Source organism: Phyllostomus discolor, chromosome 5 (genome assembly GCF_004126475.2).
Source record: "Phyllostomus discolor isolate MPI-MPIP mPhyDis1 chromosome 5, mPhyDis1.pri.v3, whole genome shotgun sequence".
NCBI lineage: Eukaryota > Metazoa > Chordata > Mammalia > Chiroptera > Phyllostomidae > Phyllostomus > Phyllostomus discolor.
The window spans coordinates 163,218,976-163,239,789 of record NC_040907.2 but is presented as its reverse complement, the minus strand read 5'-3'; positions in this window follow the sequence as shown (position 1 = coordinate 163,239,789).

Below are 20,814 nucleotides of genomic sequence, written 5' to 3'. Positions count from 1 at the left end.
TGCTCTGTCTTGGCCTGGGTCTTCCAGGGACATGGGCATGGTAGCCTGGATCAGTGACGGGCGGCGGGTCCATTCTCGCACACCTGCTGAACAGGCTTGCTCTCAGCCAGATGATCCCGAACAGCTGGGGTGGGTCGGTGGTGCGAACTCCCCATGAAAAGTGCGAAGGGAGCTGCTCAAAGCACCTGAGAGGTCCTGACCTCATGTAGGTGGTGCCTCGGTGGAGGTGTGCCTTACCGGTGCCGGAAGGTCAGGGACGGAGCCACTGCCAAAGGGCACTGCTGAGCCGCCTGCTCTGTGTAGCCATCTCTGGGCTATAAGTTGGCCTTTTCTCTGCAAAGTAAGTGGGACCCTTTTCCTGTGCCTGTGCGATCTTTCGATCCACTCCGTTGTGTCAGAGGCCCACCAGCCAGATTCTTGCTGTTCTAAATCACAGCCCTCTCCTTGCCCCACTCAGTTCCCACTTTGCATGAGGGACCTGGAGCTTTGGAGTGCCCACGTCTCCCATCTGCTAGCCGTGTGACCTTGGGCAAGTTGTCGCGCACCTTAAATCCTTCAGCTCTACATCCGAAAAGTGAGCAGAACCTCTGCGACCGCCCAGGGTTGTTGTGAGGATGAGAGGAGGCCGTGCCCAGGACACTGGACTACCCATGGCTGCCCATTGCTCTCCTGATTAGGTCTGACATTCAGGCCCCCACCCCATGTTCCCCCATAGCGCCCCAGGATCCCACAGGCCCCACCCTCCCCAGAATGCCAAGTTTTGCACCTTTGCACAAACCTTCCACTGCTAATGGCAGTCCATTTTCCCCTTGTGCTTTTTCTGTTGTCTGTTCAAAAACAACACGAAATGCATTGATTTTATACTTAGGGAAAACCCTCACCATTAACGTTTTGAATACCCACCTGTCGCCTGTGGTTGGGCAGGCCTTTCAACCACCCCCAGGTTTTTAAAGCCTCTCCAGTATTGGACCTTGAAGTATACAAAGTCAAATATGTATGGGGACAAAATACAAATATGCAACTAACTGTTATAGAAATAAAAAAATGTAAACTCTTCTGAGGGCAGATTTGCATTTTTTTTTTTTTTTACTCATCTGGGCCTTTCCACCCTAGTGACTGTGACTGCCAAGCCGCCTTGCCCTTGGTTTCAGTAAATATTTGTGCAATTGAATTGTTAACCACTGCGTGTAAGAACAAGCAGGTCCCACACACTGTGCCTCTTATGAATAGAGTAAAAATAACCCATGGAATTCATCAGATTAACTGATACAAGGTTTTGTTCTCTCGCCTAGAGGGAGGGCCATAAAGAGATCATTGAGGAGCTTTTCATTTGCGAAGCCAGCCGTTCACTGCCACTCGAGTGGATGAATGATAGCAGCGGTTATAATGATGTATCAGACCTCGTCCATCTTCTGCTTTTTCACCCGTGAAACAGACTTGAAACACTTTACAAGGGTCAGGTCCCGAGAGGGGAGGAGGTGCCGCCCTCTCTCCTGGGCTCACAGAACAGTGACTGTGAGGAAATGCTCATTCCGGGGCCGTCTTCACCCTGAGGGTTGCCGTGTTTCACCCTCCTGAGGGTGACGACAGTTTACCTGCCTCGCACCTTATTTGGTGGGAGCAGTTGAATGATGAAGAGACAAACTCCTCCTTACATGTTTTTGATTCCTGTGTGCGGTTAATAAAAGAAAGCTAAGTATTGTTGTTTTAATCTTACAGATTAGACCGGAAAGCTGGATAAGACACATTATCCGCTGTTTACTTGATCATCTGTCTAAATGTTTCATTTTCTTGAGCCAAAAATTCTGGTTCCCTCTTTATTGATTGCGATCTTCATTAAGCAGCCTCCTCTGAGCACCTTCCTGTTGGGAAGTCTGTGCAAATTAGGTGAGTTCTGATCCCGAAGGAACTTGTGACTTAAACCAGCATCAAGGCCAATGTTTCTTAACGGGGACCGTTCTGCCTCCCTGCAGGACACGTGGTGATGTCCGAAGACATTTTTGGTTGGCATAACTGCGGGGGTGGGGGGTACTCCTAGCATGTAGTGGGTAGAGGCCAGCCTTGCAGCCAACCATCCTATAATACATAAACAGTCCCATAGCAAAGAATTACCTGGCCCAAACTTTCAACAGTCCTGAGGTTGAGAAACCCTGGTGAAGCCATATGGACTTAAATGGACAAATAGTTTAAAAATAGTGACAGATGAAGAAATACCCATGTGCTATATAGACACGAGATTGGAGGGCAGGGGAGTACTTGGTGCCTGTCACCATAGCCCCAGTGGCAGAGCTAAGAACCTTTCTGCCACTATGGGAGTAGACTTGGTGAGAGGGATAAACGGGATGCAGGGGATCCTTAGGGAGCCCAGAGACCTTCAGGACAGAGCCTGATGAGTTAAAATCACTGATGTTCATCACCCTGGCCTGCGTCTGATAAAAAGGCCAGGCGTTGAGAAAACCATCTCAACTAACGAGCTCTTTACATCGGGGGAGGACGGGACTTTGTTCTGTGATTACGGCATTACTCACCAAGGCCAGAAACTACTTAAAGCTCACAATCATATCAATGCAAAGACCAAAAAAGAGGAACCATTCAGCCAGCTCAAAGAAATTATTGCATCATTTCCTTGTGTGCGGTTCTGGCTAAAAATAACCTTTAATCCTCATCAGGAGTAAACTGTCAAAGAGAATTAGGAAGTTACCTCCGAGCGAGGTTACAGGGTGGGGCAGAGAGAGCAATTCATCAAGGAAGAAATGGCTCGTTGTATTTTATGATTAAAATATCAGAAAGACTGGAGAAAATGCAGGACAAAGGGAATATGGACTGTGATGGGGGAGGAGGGTGCGTGGGGAAGTATTTGCACGTGTGTGTTTTGGGGTCAGGAGGCACAGGATTCCCACCTCGGGTGGAGGTGGCTGGCAACCGTGTCTTAACTGTTGGGCCACTGGGTGTTCTTTTCTCACCAGTTGTGGCCAGTCTGTCTCGGCTTTGACCACTCGCAGAGAGAGAGGGTAAACCACAGGCTCTGTGCCTATTGGGCCATGAAACCAAACGGGAAAGGCCGACCTTAGGCTGAGCCCCAAAGCCATTGTCCCCTTGGCGTTACCACAACACAGACTGGGAACAAGGGCAGACATGTTCCTCATAGGGTGACCACTGCACAAGCTGTAAGGGAATAAGGAGGGACAGCATGTGTGCAACAAAGGCTTTTTGACCTTTTGGGTGAATTTTAGCTTTCAGCCAGCTGCTAGTCACTTCCTATTTGCCATGGCATTAAAAAGTCCATAAAGCAAAACCCCAATGGAGGTGCTATGAATGTGCCCTCAATTCTTCGTATAAGGACTCAAATATAGGCAAATTTTCAAGGATGGAGATGTCCTGTCTCACTGGCCTTCCAGCCTTATGATTTAGGACAAGACTTACTGCTCCGGAGGTGATTAATAGACATACCTCCAGTATGTCTACCTCATTGTATGTCTACAGTGCTTTGAAAGATCCTTGAGGAGAATTGAACTTCTTCATTTTCGCAGACATGGCCTCCAGCCCAGGGCCTGGCCAAGAGTGTGCATTCAATTAATGTTGGTTGAATGGATGACTGGAAATGAATGGATGAGTGGGTGGGTAGGGAGGTGAGTGGGTGGGCATATTGATGAATGAATGCATGGATGGGTGGATGAATAAAGAAAAGGACAGACCAGTAAGTTTCTCCACTTTTGAAGTCTTATAAGCCATGATGCCCTTGTGTTTCAGCTGTTACACACATGCACAGTGTTACCATTAACTCCCAGATGTCCATGTGTTTCGTGGATAAGGACGGTGGAAATAGACAGAAAAAGAGTTCCGTGCTTTACTGATGCCACACGTGAAAAGCTCTTTGCCAAATGCATTGCTTATCACCTGAAAACTCCTCTTCTTGATATCTTATTCCATTTATAGATTCTAGCTCTATGGTGTAAGATCTTATTTCCTGAATTAAAATGTGATAAGAGACCTTTCAGTTCCCAGAGTCTCTCCTCCGTCCATAGGTCGGAAATTATTGGCCGGAGTCCCGGCATCTCCCATGAGCTACTGCATGCTTCTGCTGACCAGACCTCCTTGGCCTTCAGACCAAACGATGTCATATTCTTTACGGTGCATTTTTCTAACATTTGATGTACATCAACACATTTACACACATCTTTATAAGGAGGTATGTTTAAAATTTCGCGAGTTACACAGGGGTTGGGCATACAGCAGACTTTTGGTAAATGCTGAATGAAAATCCATAGGGAAGAAAAAACCCACAGGTGTTTGGTAAGAGATGCCATTCCCAGCCGTCTCTGCATTATTTCAGATTATGCGACTTTGAGCCTGACTGTTGGCAATTCAGCGAGAGTAACTGTACCAAGCAGGTAGCTCTCGCCTTTTTTACAGAGCCCATGCCTCATCTCCAGACATAATAGCTTCTGTGGCTTGAGGCTTTACAAGGAGCCAGCTTCCCCCCAAAGGCCGTCTTTGCTTCAGGCGAGGGAGGGCGGGCTGTTTACTGCATGCTTCTTCACTGCCAAGCCCCGTGGAGAAAACCTAGGAGTCACGTTCACGTTCAGCCGCTGAGCGGGCTGGACCAGAGCCATTCGTGCTACTCTCCTTTATCCAATATGTGTGTTTGGGGCATCCAGGGGTGTTTCTGAAAAAGAAATACTAAGAAATGTTAGAAAAAGTTATGGTGTCACAATTTATATTTAAGTCTTTTATCCATTTTGAGTTTATTTTTGTGTATAGTGTAAGTTGGTAGTCAAGTTTCTTTTTTTTTTTTTTTTTTTTTTTTTGCATGTAGCTGTTCAGATCTCCCAACACCATTTGCTGAAGAGGCTATTTTTACTCCTAGGCTCCTGCCCCCTTTGTCGAATATTAATTGGCCACAGAGACATGGGTTTATTTCTGGGCTCTCTGTTCTGTTCCATTGGTCTATGTGTCTGTTCTTACGCCATTACCAGGCTGGTTTCATCTCAGTGGCCTTGTGATACAGTTTGGTATCAGGTATTGTGATCTCTCCTACCTGCTCTTCTTGCTCAAAATTGCTGAAAGATAAGACAACTACCATATGATCTCACCTGTAAGGGGAACCTAGTCAACAAAACAAACAAGTGAGCAAAATAGAACCAGAGACATGTAAATAAAGAAGAAACTGACAGTAACTAGGAAAGAAAGGGAAGGGTCGCCAAGGAATGTGTATAAAGGACCCACGGACAGAGTCAACGAGGGAGGGCAGGATGGGTAAGGCAGGGGAGAATAGTGGGAAAATGGGGACAAGTGTAACTGAACAATAAAAAACAATTTAAAAAATTTTAAAAATTGCATGAACATCACCCCCAGTTCAACATGAAGCTGCGATGTATTGGCCATTTTAGTTTGTATTTTGTGTGTTTGCCATGGACTTAGCCCTACCTACTTCAGCTTTTTTTGAATGAGAATTTCAAACCACATGGAAACTCTGGTGCCATTTTTTGAAAAAAACAAACAAAAAGTGGAGCACTATCCTTGTCTGTTTTAATCACTAGTAACACTGAAATTGATTTTCATGTAATTGTGAGTTATAATGACTTTCACCTACTTGGATTTTGTTAGCAGTTTTGGCGTGAACTGGCAAGAGCTAAAATATCATTCAGCTTTGAAAAAAATTTCCCTGGTGTAGATTTGAGACGTTCTGGAGGCTTGAGATTTGAAAGTCATCATTATAAAACATTACCATCAATCAAATTACTGAGACCACAGTGTTCCATTCCAGGCTTGCAGAAATCATCCCATCAATTCTAATCTGGCCATCGTCACCGGGGTAGACAGAGAATCAATCAAATCAACAAGTATTTATGCAGGATTTAACGCACTTAGCACGGGTCCAGGGTGCTCCTTGGAAGTGGAGCAGGAGAATGTGGAAGACGTGCGGACGCATTCCTTCATCATGTGAAAAAGGGAGAAAATGGCAATTGTTTCCTCCAAATGCTAACGGTCTGCCTTGATCATTAGCTCTGAATAGATGCATGATTTTGGGTTACAGGTTGAAAATGTTGTAACTGCTTTGTACTTTGAACACACAGTGAGTTATTTGGAGGAGAAATAGCCCACAAATGTATCATACTGCTCTGGTGTGTTCTCTTTACAATTGCTGCTGGTTTTGGCAGCATCGCAGGGACCCTGCATCCTGTTGGCTGCAGAGCACAACGGTATAGAGAGTGCTCCAAGGGACTTACTTCCTCCCTGGCATCCCCGCTGCTGAGCAAGTGGGCGAGTGACCAGCAGGGCCCTGCTTGCCAGTTGGGAGTGTGCCATCTCTCAGGCCCACAGAGCCGACTAGCAGACAGATAGATAGACTCTGATGTTCTGTCTATATTCCTGGAAAATGGGGACGTGGCCAGGTTATATAATAATCCAACTTTAAGAGAAGTCCAGACCCTTTTCTAATAAATAAAGCCACAGCTGAGAAGCACAGGGATTTTCTCTCCCTGTGTGCCAAGTTAGGGATGCATTTTAAAGCAGCTATGATTTTTCTAACAGCTTCACGGACATGGAATTCACATGGCATATAATTCACCTCATACAAGTGCACAGTTCAACGAGTTTTCACAAATTTATACCGTTGTGCAACCGTCGCTATAATTCAGATTTGGAACACCTCCAACATCCCAGAGAGTTCCCTCAGGCCAGTTTGCAGCCAGCCCCTGCTCAGGCCCAGGCAACCGCTGTCTGCCTTTTGTCTAGCAATTTCATGCAAATGGAATCATGCACTTTGTTGTCTTTTGGGTCTGGCTTCTTTCACTTACCATAATGTTTTCCGAGGTTTTCTCATGTTCTTTCATGTACAAGTAATTTATTCCTTTTAATCTCTGAGTAGCGTTCCATCATGTAGATGGACCATTTTGTTAATAATCCCTTCATTAGTTGATGCACATTGAGATCTTTTTCCGGTTTTTGCCGTAATACCCACTCTGTCACTGATAACTTTAAGTAAGGCATGACGCTAGTTTTGAAATGGCAATCTAATCCACTCCCAATTTTGTGTTATTATTCACGGTCACTGCACCAATTCTGAAATCTCCTTATATTAGATGCATGTCATATGAAGTACGTTGGAAAGTAGGAAGTTATCAAGTGGATATTTTGTCCAATTAAGCCTTCATGTAGGCTACATGAACCAGATTTTATAGGCTTGAAACGAGCCAAGTCTCCCCAAAAGTAAGAGAAATTTGCCCACAGACATTCTTACTCCCCCTTACCAAACTTGGTTTCTTACTCTCCGAGAACTTCCTTACGCCAGCCACCCTGACCTCCACTCGTTCGTGCATTCAGCGACTCACTCACCCCTGTCCGTTGCACAGGTATTTGGTGAGCATTTGCTCTGTGTTAAGGCAGAGTGCTAGGTGCTTAAAGAAGGAATCAAACATGAAGATTGTAATCAGTCTGCACAGGCATCCGACTCAGTTTTTTTTTAACGTTTTTGACATGGTAAATGTACATTTTACCTGTATATTTATAACTGAGGCAAAAGTTCCATAAAAATGATACTTAACATTACCACACGGGATGCACTATATTATTTTCTGTCTCCTTTTGAAGAAATAGTTGATTGCAACCCACTCAACAAATTTTACCAACTCTAGTGGGTTGCATCTTGCAATTTTAAAAAAATGTCACTCAACTATTAACACTTTGGGATAAAGGAGGAACAGGGAAAGGGGAACAGATATGGGAGCTGACCTGGCGGTGGACAGAATAGTGGAAAGGAGGAGTGAGGCCCTTCTTAGCGACACAGACGCTGCTCTGGGCACGTGTTAGTGTCACTTCCACCAGGGCTTGGACCACAGTTGCCCTAGTGGCAAATCCTGTGTCTTGAAGAAGCCAGACCCCCGTGGCTCAGCCGAGGTGGTGGCTCCAGGGGGGATGCTGAGAGGGATTTTCCTTCCTTCCCAGCTGATAGCGCCAGCCCACCTTCACAAAGCAAATGTGCCTCACTTGTTCTAAGTGCCTTGTCCTTGGATTTGATAATACTTCTCTTAGAGCAACTAACACTCACAAGAACTGAACAGATTTTATGGTCTTTCTGGAGAACCAGACACTTTGCTGTATTTCCTCTCTGAATCAATAATTATTTTCGGCTTGTTTTTCTTTCCTCTCGGCCCAGCAAAATAGACTAACAAAATAGAAACAGACTCAGAGATACAGAGAACAGACTGACAGCTGTCAGAGGGGAGGGGAGGTGGGGGCTGGGTGAAAAAGGTGAAGGAATTAAGCAAAAATCACACACACAAATAAACTTACAGATACAGACAACAGTGTGACGATTGCCAGAGGGAAAGGAGGGTGGGGGAGATAGAAGAGGGTGACAGGGAGATGAAACGGCGACGGAAGGAGACTTGACTTGGGGTGGTGAACACACAATACAGTGTACAGATGATGTACTACAGAACTGTACATCTGAAACCTGCATACTTTTAGTAACCAATGTCACACAACTGAATTCAATTATTAAAATAAACAAAACAAAATTCTTTCTCGAGCCTGTATTCTCTCAGCTGTTTTTAATGAAATGACTGAAATGGAGTACTGTGACAGAGTTTTGTCTTTCAGTCATTGCCACGGCAAACCTTCCTCGGGTGGTGCTTCTCTCCTTCCCTAAAGCTGGAGGGCGTCAAGCGCTGTGGCCTAGGTGGCTTTATATAGGCAGGGAGGGCTTTTTTAAAGCATTTCTTGAGAGTTTATTATTGACTAAGCACTTTATATACTTTGTCCCATTTAGTTCTCGAAATGAGCCAATATAGTAGGCATCCTAATCCCCATTTTCCAGAATATAAAATGGGGCTCAGAGAGGTTAGCTAACTTACCCAAGGTCACAAAGCTATTAGTGGTGGAGCTGAAATTCCAGCTCGGGTCTTCCGATGCCTTTGAGAGATGGCATAAAGTACGTGTAGCTGGCAGTGCTGCCTCAGCAAACATTAATCGAGACCCTATTATGTACAGACACAATCCCCATCCCAAAGAGCTCATGGCATTGTGCAGTGTGGCTTGGAAACAGAATGACCTGGCAGCTGTGGAGAATAGGTTTGGATGGTCAGTGGGAGATAAGCTGAGGAGCTGGAGGTTGGTTCTGTAGGCAGTGGGGAGCCCTCAGAGGTTTCTGAGCAGGGGAGTCACTTGGCAGATGCGGGCTCCATCTGGCAGCAGCAGCAGATGAGAGGTGTCGGGCATCGGACGCAGGAAGCCCGCAGTGGGAAGGCAGGGAAGAATGTTGTGAATGTGGAAAGGGGCGTGGCCAGACTTGATGGCTGATTCTGTGCAGGCATCAAAGCATCACGTTTTTTTCTTCCAGACATCATGACTGACCAGAGGGACCCCTTCCCAGGTCCATTTGAGACAACCCTTTTGGAAAAGGTCCCCAGCTACTTGTTGCTCCTGAATTCTGCTTCTGGGAGAAGCCCTATTCCTTTTCATCTCCGGTTGCAGCCGGAATTGGTCTATTTCCTTGGGTGTCCTAGACTCATTAGTGTGTGTGACAAGTCTAACTGATCTGGACCGAGACACAGTAATTCACATGTTCCCCAGTTGCATTCAAGCGACTGAGGAACCTGTGATTATCGTCTCATCGGTCCAAGTTCCACGGTGCGGGCAGTTGCGCGTTCCCATTCCTACACTGTGTTCCCCCACCTGCCGCTGCTCCCCACAGGGGTTAGCTTTTAAACATCGTGAGTGGAGCCTACACACCGTGGCCTCCCATTTGCAACATCTTCCTCTAGCTTCATACTTTCTTCCTCCAGACACAGAATCTTGTGTTTCAAAAAGACAGGGCTGAAACTGGGACCATCCATCACTTTGACCTTGGTCCTTTCTGTCTCTATTTGGCTACTCAGCCCTTCCTGCCACAGTTGCTTCTCGGTCACTTACTGTCCTCCTGCTTGATCTGTGTGAAAGAGGTGAAACAGACGCAGCAGCCCATGATTAGGAAGGTTGGGACTTTCAAGTTAAAAAATTAGGAAACAGCCCTGGTAGTCTGGGCCAGTTCTGCCTCTGAGAAATGGCATAGAGAACCTGTTATTTTTCAATAACTTTCAAACTAACGCAAGAAACTGGGAAAAGGCAGGACTGGTGAGTCAACGTGGAGTTCACTGGCTATGGCACCTGGGGAAGCTGATTTAATGGCCTCTGAACTTTAGGTTCCTCGTCTGTGGAATGGGTTCAGAAACGCAGCTGCCTCCTGGAGTGGGTGCCATGGCTGCATGAGCTAACAGCATGTGCAGCTGGCACAGGCTGGCCATATCCTTACTTTCTTGTTCCTTATTCGCACTCAAAATAGTCCCTCACTTTTGCCTCCTTGGTCCCTTACTTCCTCTGAGACAGAATAGCACAGTGGTGAAGAATGTGGTCTCCAGGGTCAGACTTTCAGGGTTTGGAACCTGGCCCTGCTTACCGGTTCCATGTGGCTTTGGGCAGGTTGACAAGAAGTGACTCAGCCTGCCCATAGACAGACAATGTGGGGCCCTTTGGAACATTAGGTGAGCTAGCTGATCTTGATCACTCCTTGAGTCTCAAGCACCTTAGGAGCCAGTTGGTTTGGAAAGCAGGCCTTTGCTCACCTTCCCTCTTCTTTCCTTTTCTCCAAGGAAAGAGCTGACACAGCTTGGAATTCACCAACAGTGATATCTGTGATCAGCCTTAGAGTGTATGTGGCTTCTGAGAAAAGTCTTCAGCTTTAGCTCCTCTTCTCTATGGCATTAAGCTTTCTGAACAGGCTAGTTCCCTTAGTGGAAAAAAGTTAGGTAACCTCATTTTTTTAATTCTAAAAAATTGTGGTAAAATATATATGACATAAAATTTTCCATTTGAGCCCTGGCTGGGTGGTTCAGTCGATTGGAGCGTTGTCCCATACACCAAAATGTTGCGGGTTCAATCCCCGGCCAGGGTGCATATAGGAGGCAACCGATTAATGCTTCTCTCTCCTGCATCAATCAGTGTATCTCTCTCTCTCTCTCTCTCTCTCTCTCTCTCTCTCTCCCTCTCCCTCCCTCCCTCCCTCCCCCTCTCTCTCTTTTTTTAATCAATAAACATGTCCTCAGGTGAGGATTTAAAAGGAAGATAAAATTTGCTATTTCAGTGGCATTAAGTACTTTCACAGTGTTGTACAACCATCACCATCACCCATTTCCAGAACTTCTCATCCCGTACACTGAAACTCTGCACCTTTTAGATAACAACTCCCCTCCCTGTCACCCTGCAGCCCTGAAACCGGCACCCTACTTTGTCTCTATGAATTGCACTACCCCAAGCAGCTCATAAGATCAGAATCTTGCGTACCGGTCCTTTTTTGTCTGTCTTCTTTCACTAGGTGCACTGTTCTCAAGGTTCAGCCATGTTGTAGCATGTATGAGAATTTCATTGCTGTTTAAGGATGAATGATATTCACTGTGTGGATATACTGCCTCCTGTTTATCCGTTCATGTACTGATGGACATTTGGGCTGCTTTTGCAATCTGGCTACATGGTTAGTGCTGCTGGGAACGTTGGTGCCAAATATCTGTTCAGGTTGCTTAGGTTGTGATAGGTAACACATCACATAAAGTCTGCCACCTTAACCATTTTTCAGTGTAGAGTTCAGTAGTTAAGCACATTCAAAGAGTTGAATGTTAAGCACATTCAAATCGCTATGAAAAAGATCCCCTAATTTTTTTACCTTGCAAATCCGAAACTCTGTGCCTGTTCAACAACAGCTCCTGCCTTCAGTCCCTGGTAACCACCATTCTGCTTTCTGTTTCTATGAACTTGACTTCCTTCGATAATTCATGTGAGTGGAATCATACAGTGTTTGTGTCTTTGTGACTGGCTTATTTCACTTAGCATACTGTTCTTAGGGTTCATCCATATTGCAGCAGATGACAGGATTTCCTTCCTTTCTTAAGGTCGAGCAGTGTTCCATTGTGTATATATCACTTTCTGTTTATCCATTTATCTGTTGGTGAATATTCGGGTTGCTTCCACCTCTTAGCTATGGTGAGTCGTAATTCTTCTGGGTATATAATTCTTCTGGGTTCTATTTTTAATTTTTTGAGGAGACTCCACACACCATTTTCCATAGTCTCTGCACCATTTTACAATTCCATCAGTAGTGCACGAGTGTTTCAATTTCTCTGCATCCTTTCAGACACTTGTAATAATTTTTATAGTATCCATCCTAATAGTGGTAACTCATTGTAGTTTTGATTTGCATTTATCTGATGATCAGTGATATTGAATTTTTTTTCACATGCTTGTTGACCATTTGTATATCATATTTGGAGAAATGTTTGTTCAAGTCTTTTGCTTAATTTTGAATCAGGTCATTTGATTTTCTGGTCATTGAGTATAGGAATTCTTTACATATTTTGGATATTGTCCTCTCGTTGGATATCTGATTTGTAAATATTTTCTCCCATTCTGTAGGTTGCCTTTTTACTCTCTTGTTTGTGTCCTTTAATGCACAAAAGTTTTTGAGTTTGGTAGAGTCCCATTTGTCTATTTTTTTGCTAAGTAATTTCATTTTAAAACAAAAAGATGTATAGTTATTTTTCACATGTACACGTTATATTCTAAATAACTTTTAAAATGTAAGGCCAATGAAATGAATCAATGATAATAATAGGAAGTCACAACACCTCCATGTCTTTTCATTTGGTTTAAGAGGAAAAACGGTCACGGTGTTCATTTTAGAAACTGGGACAAGCAGTGCCGGGGCCAAGTGCGATCTCTGTAGGCCGGCTGGGTCCTGGTCAGCGCCTTCCCAGTTGTGTGACCGGAAGAGTTGACCCAGTTTTCTAAGCCTCGATTCCTCATCTTTAAAATGGGATACCAACAGCGTATGTTATCATGGGAGCGAGATGAGCTAGTGTTTGTAAAGTGCGCGGGAGCTCAGTCACCCAAGCCGTTGTTCTTCTGATCCCATCCTGACCAGCGTCCCCTGCTGCTCCAGACGTTTTCGTAAAAGGGCACGCTGGCAAAACTATAGAGGCAGTGAAACATCAGAGGTGCCAGTGGTTCCAAGAAGGGGTGGGGGTGAATAGGGCAACAAAGCTGTTCTGTACAATAATGCTGGGTACATGACATTATGCATTTGTTAAAACCCATGGAACGTACAACACAGAAAGGGAACTGAAATGTAAACCATGGACTCCCGTTGATAACGTCTTCGTGTCGGTTCATCGGTTGGAGCACACGTGTGTTCCTGCGCAGTGAGTGGTGCAGGATGTTAACAACGGAAGGTGCTCTGTGTGATGGGGGAGGGGGTATGTGAGGAGTTTCTGGGCTTTCTGTGCTCAGTTTTTCTGTAAACCTAAAACTGCTCTAATTAGTAAAGTCTATTAAATTTTTAAAGGCGTGGTAACAAATTGAATACAATGTGCCATTCCCCCATTTTTGGGAAATACGTCCTCCAAGTGTACTAGCCCATAGGGGTTGTTTTGAATTTTCTCGTCACCTGACTGTCCACCTCTCCATTTTACTAGGTTTCCCTCCTAAGACGCCACCTAATGGGAAGGGCATTTTGATTGAATTTGTCTTTGCCATCTGACAAAGAAAGGTGGGACTCGCCTCTCCTTTGGGAGCGCACCGCTGGTATCCGGGCACTTTCCCGCCTCTCATTTCTTAGGAACCACTATGAGCAGTCCTTTAGCAGATGCTCCATCCAAAGATGAAGGGGCTGAGATGAATATTCATGACTCACTCTTGGTTTACATTTCAGACAGACAGATGCATCTGTAACAAGTTCCTCTCCTTATCACGAGACATCATCTCTTAATAGCTGCACTCAAGTCAGCCGTAACATACAAATAATTGTTAACATCCCATGTTTCACGGGGGTATTCGGGTCCCACCTAAGCTGATGCTCCAAATTCTCTTACACGCTGCGCTGTTCAGCGTCTGACATTCTGACTAATCTCAAAGTAATACGATTACCATTTTCCTGTCTGAACAAAATGAAATGATGGGGGGAGAATCTATTTGCTTCTGACGCCAGGGAGACCAGTTAAGAGCACATTCATATAAAAATATCCTAGATCAAGCAAGTTTGCCTTGCACAGATCAGTATTCAGCCTTTGGAACGGAAGTGCAGCCATAGGCTGATGAATTGTTCCGAGCATTGAACGAGCCCCTAACACATCAACACTGAGCGGGGCCTTTTGAACATGATAGCTGCACCACCCTGAAAGACGTCAAGTTGAAGGCAGATAATATCAAGTGAAGAATACTCTCAGGTTTTTGAGAAATGGGAATAATAAACAGTGTGCTGTGAGATGGCTGAGAAGCTTTGGCATTGTCCTCCAGGTGCTAAGGATGACCGTGACTATGCACCCGCCATGCACCCTCCTTTAGAGCTGCTCGCCATCCACAGCCCTCTGGCCACAGCCGATGGGGCCACAGGGGCTCCTGACCTCAGAGAACAAATGCTGAAGGAGGGGACAGAGGAGTAGGAGTCCGCTGGGGGCCCCTGGAACCCTGCGGTCCTGTGAAGATGAGGCTTGGGCGTGTTTCATGGAAGCCAGCTGCCTAGGTTGCGGGGAGAAGAAGAGGGAGGTATTATTGAATGGGCACAAGTTTCTCTTTGGGGTGATAAGGAATTCTGGAAAAGCATCACGGTGATGGTTGCACAGCATTGTGAATGCACTTAATGTCCTTGAACTGTACACTAAAGAATGAAGAAAGTGCTACATTTCATGTTCTGCATGTTTGTCCGGAGTACAAACCAACCAATGGCAGCGGGGAGCAGATTCCTTTCCCTCCCTCCATTGTTTCATCGTGGTCACTGCGCATCCGGCAGATGCCACCTGCTGCTTCCTCATCAGGAAGGTCAGTGCGACTGCGTGCAGCTGAGACTTGGCAGCCTGCTGCGAGTGAGCTAATTGTCGACTGACCTTTGGAGCAACCAGAGCGTTTTTCAAGACCCTTTGGAGTCCAGGGCTCAGACAGTGAACAGATTAAGGCTGATTTTGTGCTTATTCGCTGGAACTACCCTCCTAGAGCACACGGGCCTGAATCTCAGACAGGCTGCCTTCTGGAAACAGCTTCCTAGCTCAGCGGGGCTGTCGTTGTTTCTCACCGTGATAGTAACTCTACCTCGTGGAACACAGAGATCCCCCTCAGCTTATTGAAAGGAAGTTAGAAGGGATCTTCGTCACAGATTTATGGCAATGAAAAGTTGAAAACCATGTCAATGTCTAAGGTAGAGAATTAGTCTAATTAACTATGGTATATGATAAAATATTATGTGGCCATTAAAAAGCCCCCTTCTGAGGATGTCTAATGATGTGGGGAAATGCTCACAATATGATACTATGTGAAAAAGCAGGACTGGGTATTCACCATGGTTCCAGCTTTGCTCTGACCATATCTGCATAGAAGACTTCTGTGAGGAAAAACACTGAAATGTCGCACTGATTACTCCAGAGTAGAAAACTGTAGGTAATTTTATTTTTTTCTTTGTCCTTTTCATTTTTTGCTTATTATGTTATTTTATATCCAGGAAAATAAAGTGTTATTAATGTTTTTTATTAAAGAAGGGGAGGTGGGTTGGTTCTGGTATAGAGAAGGAGTCTAGCATGGCACGGCTGGGAGAGTGGTTTAAAGGCCAAGGAGCCCTTGGCCCTTCACCTTGGCCTGGGTCTGCAGCTGTCCCGTGTTAAGAGTGTCTCTGAGCAGCAGCTTCCGGCCCATTATTCCTCTTGGAGACCTCAGCACGGTGCATCATTTGTCTTATTTGCCAAATGTTGGAGGTGGAAACACAGCTACCAGCTTCTTTCGCTAGAGTCTGTGTCCTGGGATTAATCATCCACTGTCGTGTTTGTACGTTTTCTCTTTCTGAAGTTTTCAGCATCTGTCTACTGCCCCTCGTCCGAGATCACAGAGACCCACACTCTGCTCCACAGCAGTGCCCCCCCACCCCCACCCCACAGTGCTCCGCAGTTCCCCATCGCTTCCTCAGACACATGAGCGATGCATGCCTGGCATTCCAGCGCTTGTTTATAATCTGCAAGACGGTTATTAGGGGGAACTTTGAATTTATCCTGGTTTGAGTTATGCGGAAAGGAATAAATTGCTCTTCTTCCCCAATAAAATATGTTCCCAGCTTGCTATTGTGTGGGATAGTTCAACTACAAACAAATAAAAGCTAGTGGCATGCTTCCGGGTGCAGCATCACAGGCATTATTACAGAAGGAGAATTAAATCCGAAATTCATTACAGGTGGTATTCATACCACTTACTGCCATTTTTGTGCTGAAGGAGCACAGGACTTCAGATTCTGTGGCAGCTGTTACATTTATGCTTCATAAATATGAGCTCTGTCATTGGCGTAGGCAGCTTCTCTTTTGGAATATTTAGAATTTTTAGTATGATTTGTGTGTTTTTTGCACTACATGGAGCAATGTGGGATTATGCAACACTTTTGAACTAAAAATTGTCAAAATCTATAACCGTGAAGTATAATACATGCTTAGAATGACTCTGGGGAATATTGTGATTTTTGGTTTTGTTTTAAAAATAATAATGTCAGTTTTTTTGGGCACTCTTTCAAAAAGCTACCACGTATAGGCAAAAGCACCATGTTCTTTGAAAACTTTGGAAGCAAATCGCTTTCCTTAGCTAAAATGGAAACAACCAGGCCATTAAAATAATCATGTACTTTGAAAACGAAGACTCCGTGAGATTGAAATGCAGGATGCCCCCGCAGAGCCACCGAGAAGAGCAAAATCTGAAAGCGAAAATGAATCTAGAGTGCTTGCTGGAAAGAGCGGCCGGCGTCCTCCGATTCCGTTTCACCGGCGCAACGCACCCGTGAGTCTTGTTTGACATTGTTGAATATTAAGACTGTTTGGACACAATTATGGCTATTGTTGGTCACAGTTCTGGCATGACATTAAACTAACAACATGCCGGGCTGTCATTGTCTCAAGGTCAAGTTTAGACTACACCCAAGAACTTAGTTATAGCTCAGTGAATGACGAGACACAAGTACAGGATCCAGACCGTTTGCTCCAGTGATGGAACACCTCCCTTGTATTAAGAAGAACATAATTTCTAATTAAAGTAAGATTTTATGCAGAAGTGGGGAATAAATCCAAATATTTAAAAACTTAAAAGTATATACCCAGTTGGGAGAGGCCACAAAATTCTAACAAGTGGTGCTCTGTCTTCTGGAAGGAAATCCCCAAAGGCACAGAAAACATCCACCCTTCAAATGGCAAATTCTTGCCCATCCCTGAACTACCTAGAAGAACTCGAATGAGGGGCCTTGTCCATAATAAGCAGTTATCACAGCAAACCGCGTTTGACCCATCTATAGGGCAGGACAGACTTCTGTTTACTGAATGTCTGCTCTTCTTACCACCTCGCAGTGACCCTCAGAAGCCCCCGAGGCACCTGACTTCATTCGCAGCTCAGAAATGTATGACACGCCCCCGTTCCCTTTCTGGCTCTGAACATCTCCTGCATGTGGGGTCCCTGTCTCTCTCAGGTGTGTGGGGTCCCCACACATAGATATGTACTAAATTTGGTCGTTTTTCTCTTGCCGAAAAAAAATGGCAAACTCCTTGACTGATGTTAAAAGTGCATCCTAGAGGCTGCCCAAGGACGTTAGTTACAAAGGAACACGTGCATAAAGTCTTAGGAGTGTAATCTACCTGGTTATAAACATCAGTTGTTTAGTCGACTTTTGTTCATTGACTTTTATGTTGTTAAAAATACTAAATATTTATGATGGCATTTAATAAGACAGTGTTAATTAATCGATTTTAGTTGACATGCCAGATCCTCCTCTAAAAATGAGAAGGAGAAATAGTGTAGGGAAGGTAGCGTATGATTGTTGTTTTTACTTTAGTGAGATATGATTCACACATCATGCAATTCACCCATTTAAAATGTTCAATTCAGTGGCTTTTAGTGTATTCGCAGAACTATGCAACCATCACCACAGTCAATTATTAGAATATTCTCATCATCCCTCAAAAAATCCTGTATCTCTGAGTTGTTACTCCCTAATCTCCTCTCCCTGTCACCTCCAGCCTTAAGCAACCACCGATCTTCTTTCTACCAATTCCCCTCTTCTGGATATTTCATGTGAATGGAAATAATACAGTACATGGCCCTTTGTGTCGGCTTCTTTGCAGTTGGCATTATGTTTTCAAGGTTCATCCATGTGGTAGCATGTATCAGCACTTCATTTCTTTTTGTGCCAAATGATACTCCATTGTGTGGGTATATCACATTTCATTTATCAACATGTTCATCAGTTAATAGACTTGTGGGTTGTTTCCACCTTTTGACTACTATGAATAATGCTGCTATGAACATTTGCATCAAAATCATTGTGTGGAAATACGTTTTTAACTTTCTTGGTATATACCTAGGACTGGAATGGCTAGGTCATATGGTAACTTTGTCTTTAACCTTTTGATTAAGAGTAGCTTGTAATTGTGGCATTAAATTTTCTTAAATATTTGATCCAGCATATATCTATATACAAGTCAAGCAGATAACCCTTAGACCCCTCGTTGCAACTATAGTTCAGTCTATTAAAGCAGTCGCCCGGACACTCCTTAGACATACTGGGCTCTCATTGCTCAGTGCCAGTTTCTTCTGTTGATATGGATTATGTATGTGATACTTCTCTTCAAAATAATGTAACATGACATCTTGGAAATTATCTTGCTTACTGTAGTAGCAATCCCGAGAGAAGGGGAGACAAAGTGAGAGAGTTAGATAGAGACACTGAGACGCCGAGCTGCTTCATACAATTGTCATAGCAAGTCTGTGGTGCCCCAAAATGAGATCTGAGACCACCTGAGCACCCCACCTGGACCTAAAAGGGGAAGTACGTGGTTATCTTCTAACTTATGAGAAGGAGCCTTTTCTTCAGGGGCATAGGCCCCTCCCATTTTCCCTTCCAAAGAATATTGACAGTGTTTTCAGTCACGCGCGTGCGTGTGTGTGTGTGTGTGTGTGTATGAACCAATTAACTTGAAAATAGGTGTGACTTCTCTCCTTAGGTAGGTCAGTGTGAACACTTTCCCAGACAGGGAGTTCTGCAGTTTTCAGGAAAATGGCCGTGTGAGTGGCCCCGGTACCTTTGGGGAAATTTTAAATAAATACTGTTCATTAGTTCTAGGATACCACGCTAGGATTTTTCCCTGTGAAAACCTTTAATTCCTCTTAAAACTTTTTATCTGAAGACTTTGTGTGAAGGTTTAACTTTCTGTCAGTCTTGGCATTTTATTGATTTTTTTATTTCATTCATTTATTCAAAGCCATTCATTTATTGAAAGCCAGTGGGGGTTTATGGGAGTAGCAGAGACATCAAGATGGGAGTGGAGAGGTGGACACAGGTGGCTCTTACAGGGCTCTGCAGGTTTGATGGTAAGGAGTTTCATTCTACGATCAGTGGGAAGCCACAGATGAATTTCAAGGGAGGAAGAGATATGGTATGTTTAAAGAAGATACCTCTGGAGTTTTGGAAATACAGGGCCAATCCAGAAAAGAAATGATGGTGGGTTGGATTGAAGAAGCAATAGAGAGAGAATCAGGCATTATTCCCAGGTTTCCAGTTCAGGCCACCGAGTGGATGGTGGTGCCCATGACATCTAGGATGCTTGTAAGGCACCCAAGTGGGGGTAGCGAGTGAGCACTGTGCATACTGGGGAGAGCTCAAGGGTGGGGCTCAGGCCGGAGAGATCATTTCAGGCATCTATAGGCAACAGATGATACAGGTGTGGGCTTAGGAAGGTCCCCTTGGGAGAGAGTGTGGAGGGAGGAGAGGGGAGGGCCCAAGGCCCAGTCCTGGCAGACACTGAGAGGCTGGACAGAGGAAGCAGCTCTTGCAAAGGAGTCTCAGGAGAGGCAGACACAGAGTAGAAGGGAAACCATGGATGTGACTGCCGCAGGAACCAAGAAAGAAGAATGTGTTGAGAGGAAGGGAGGGAATAAGAAGCTGGAGGTCTTGACCAGAGCGATTGAAGTGGAGTGATGGGGAGATGAGATCAAAAATTGGATTATGGTGGGTTAAGGAGGGAAAGGGAGATGGATCTAGTGGGTGTGTGGACAGTTCCTTTGAGAAGTTTGGGTGAGAGAAGGAGCAGAGGAATGGGGAGGTACCTGGAGGTGGATGAAAGGGAAGGTTTCCTTTAAGATTAGAGATATGAGCGGACTTGTTCACTAAAGAGGATGAATGAGAGAGAGGGAGGGAGGGAGAGTTCTGGCGAACTGCTTTTATATTTTAAAATATGTATGAGGCAAGATTAGCAGTTGAAAGCTGGGGTGTGGAAAGAGCAGAGAGGAGAAGATATTTGGGAATAGGATCCTATTCAGTGGGAAAGTACACTTACTAGGGAGAGAAGGAATTGGAACATCAGGCTCTGCTGAGGACCACTTGAGATCATTCACTTTAAGTGAAACCAAATTATCCAATGATTGTGAGATAATTGTCGGGGGTGAGAACTCTTCCAATTCTCTTTCGGGTAACTAAGGAGAAAACCTCCACGTGGTGTGAACCCGTCTGTAGTGCATCTCTACCTCCCATTAATGTCCTTTTTCAGGCGAGAGAGCTCCTTCAGACTGGGAGTGTTCCATCTGACATTACATCAAGCAGGGGTTGAATAACGCTGCTTTGCTTTCATTGTACTTAATTTTTTATGATGGTGGTTCTGTCAAGCAAAACTGGTTTTCCATTTATGTTGGTGATATGCAATTTTCCTTTAAAATAGAAATACTTGAGTTTAAAAAGTGAGGTGATACACAGAAAAGTCTGTTGTAAGTAAGAGTCTAGGGAGC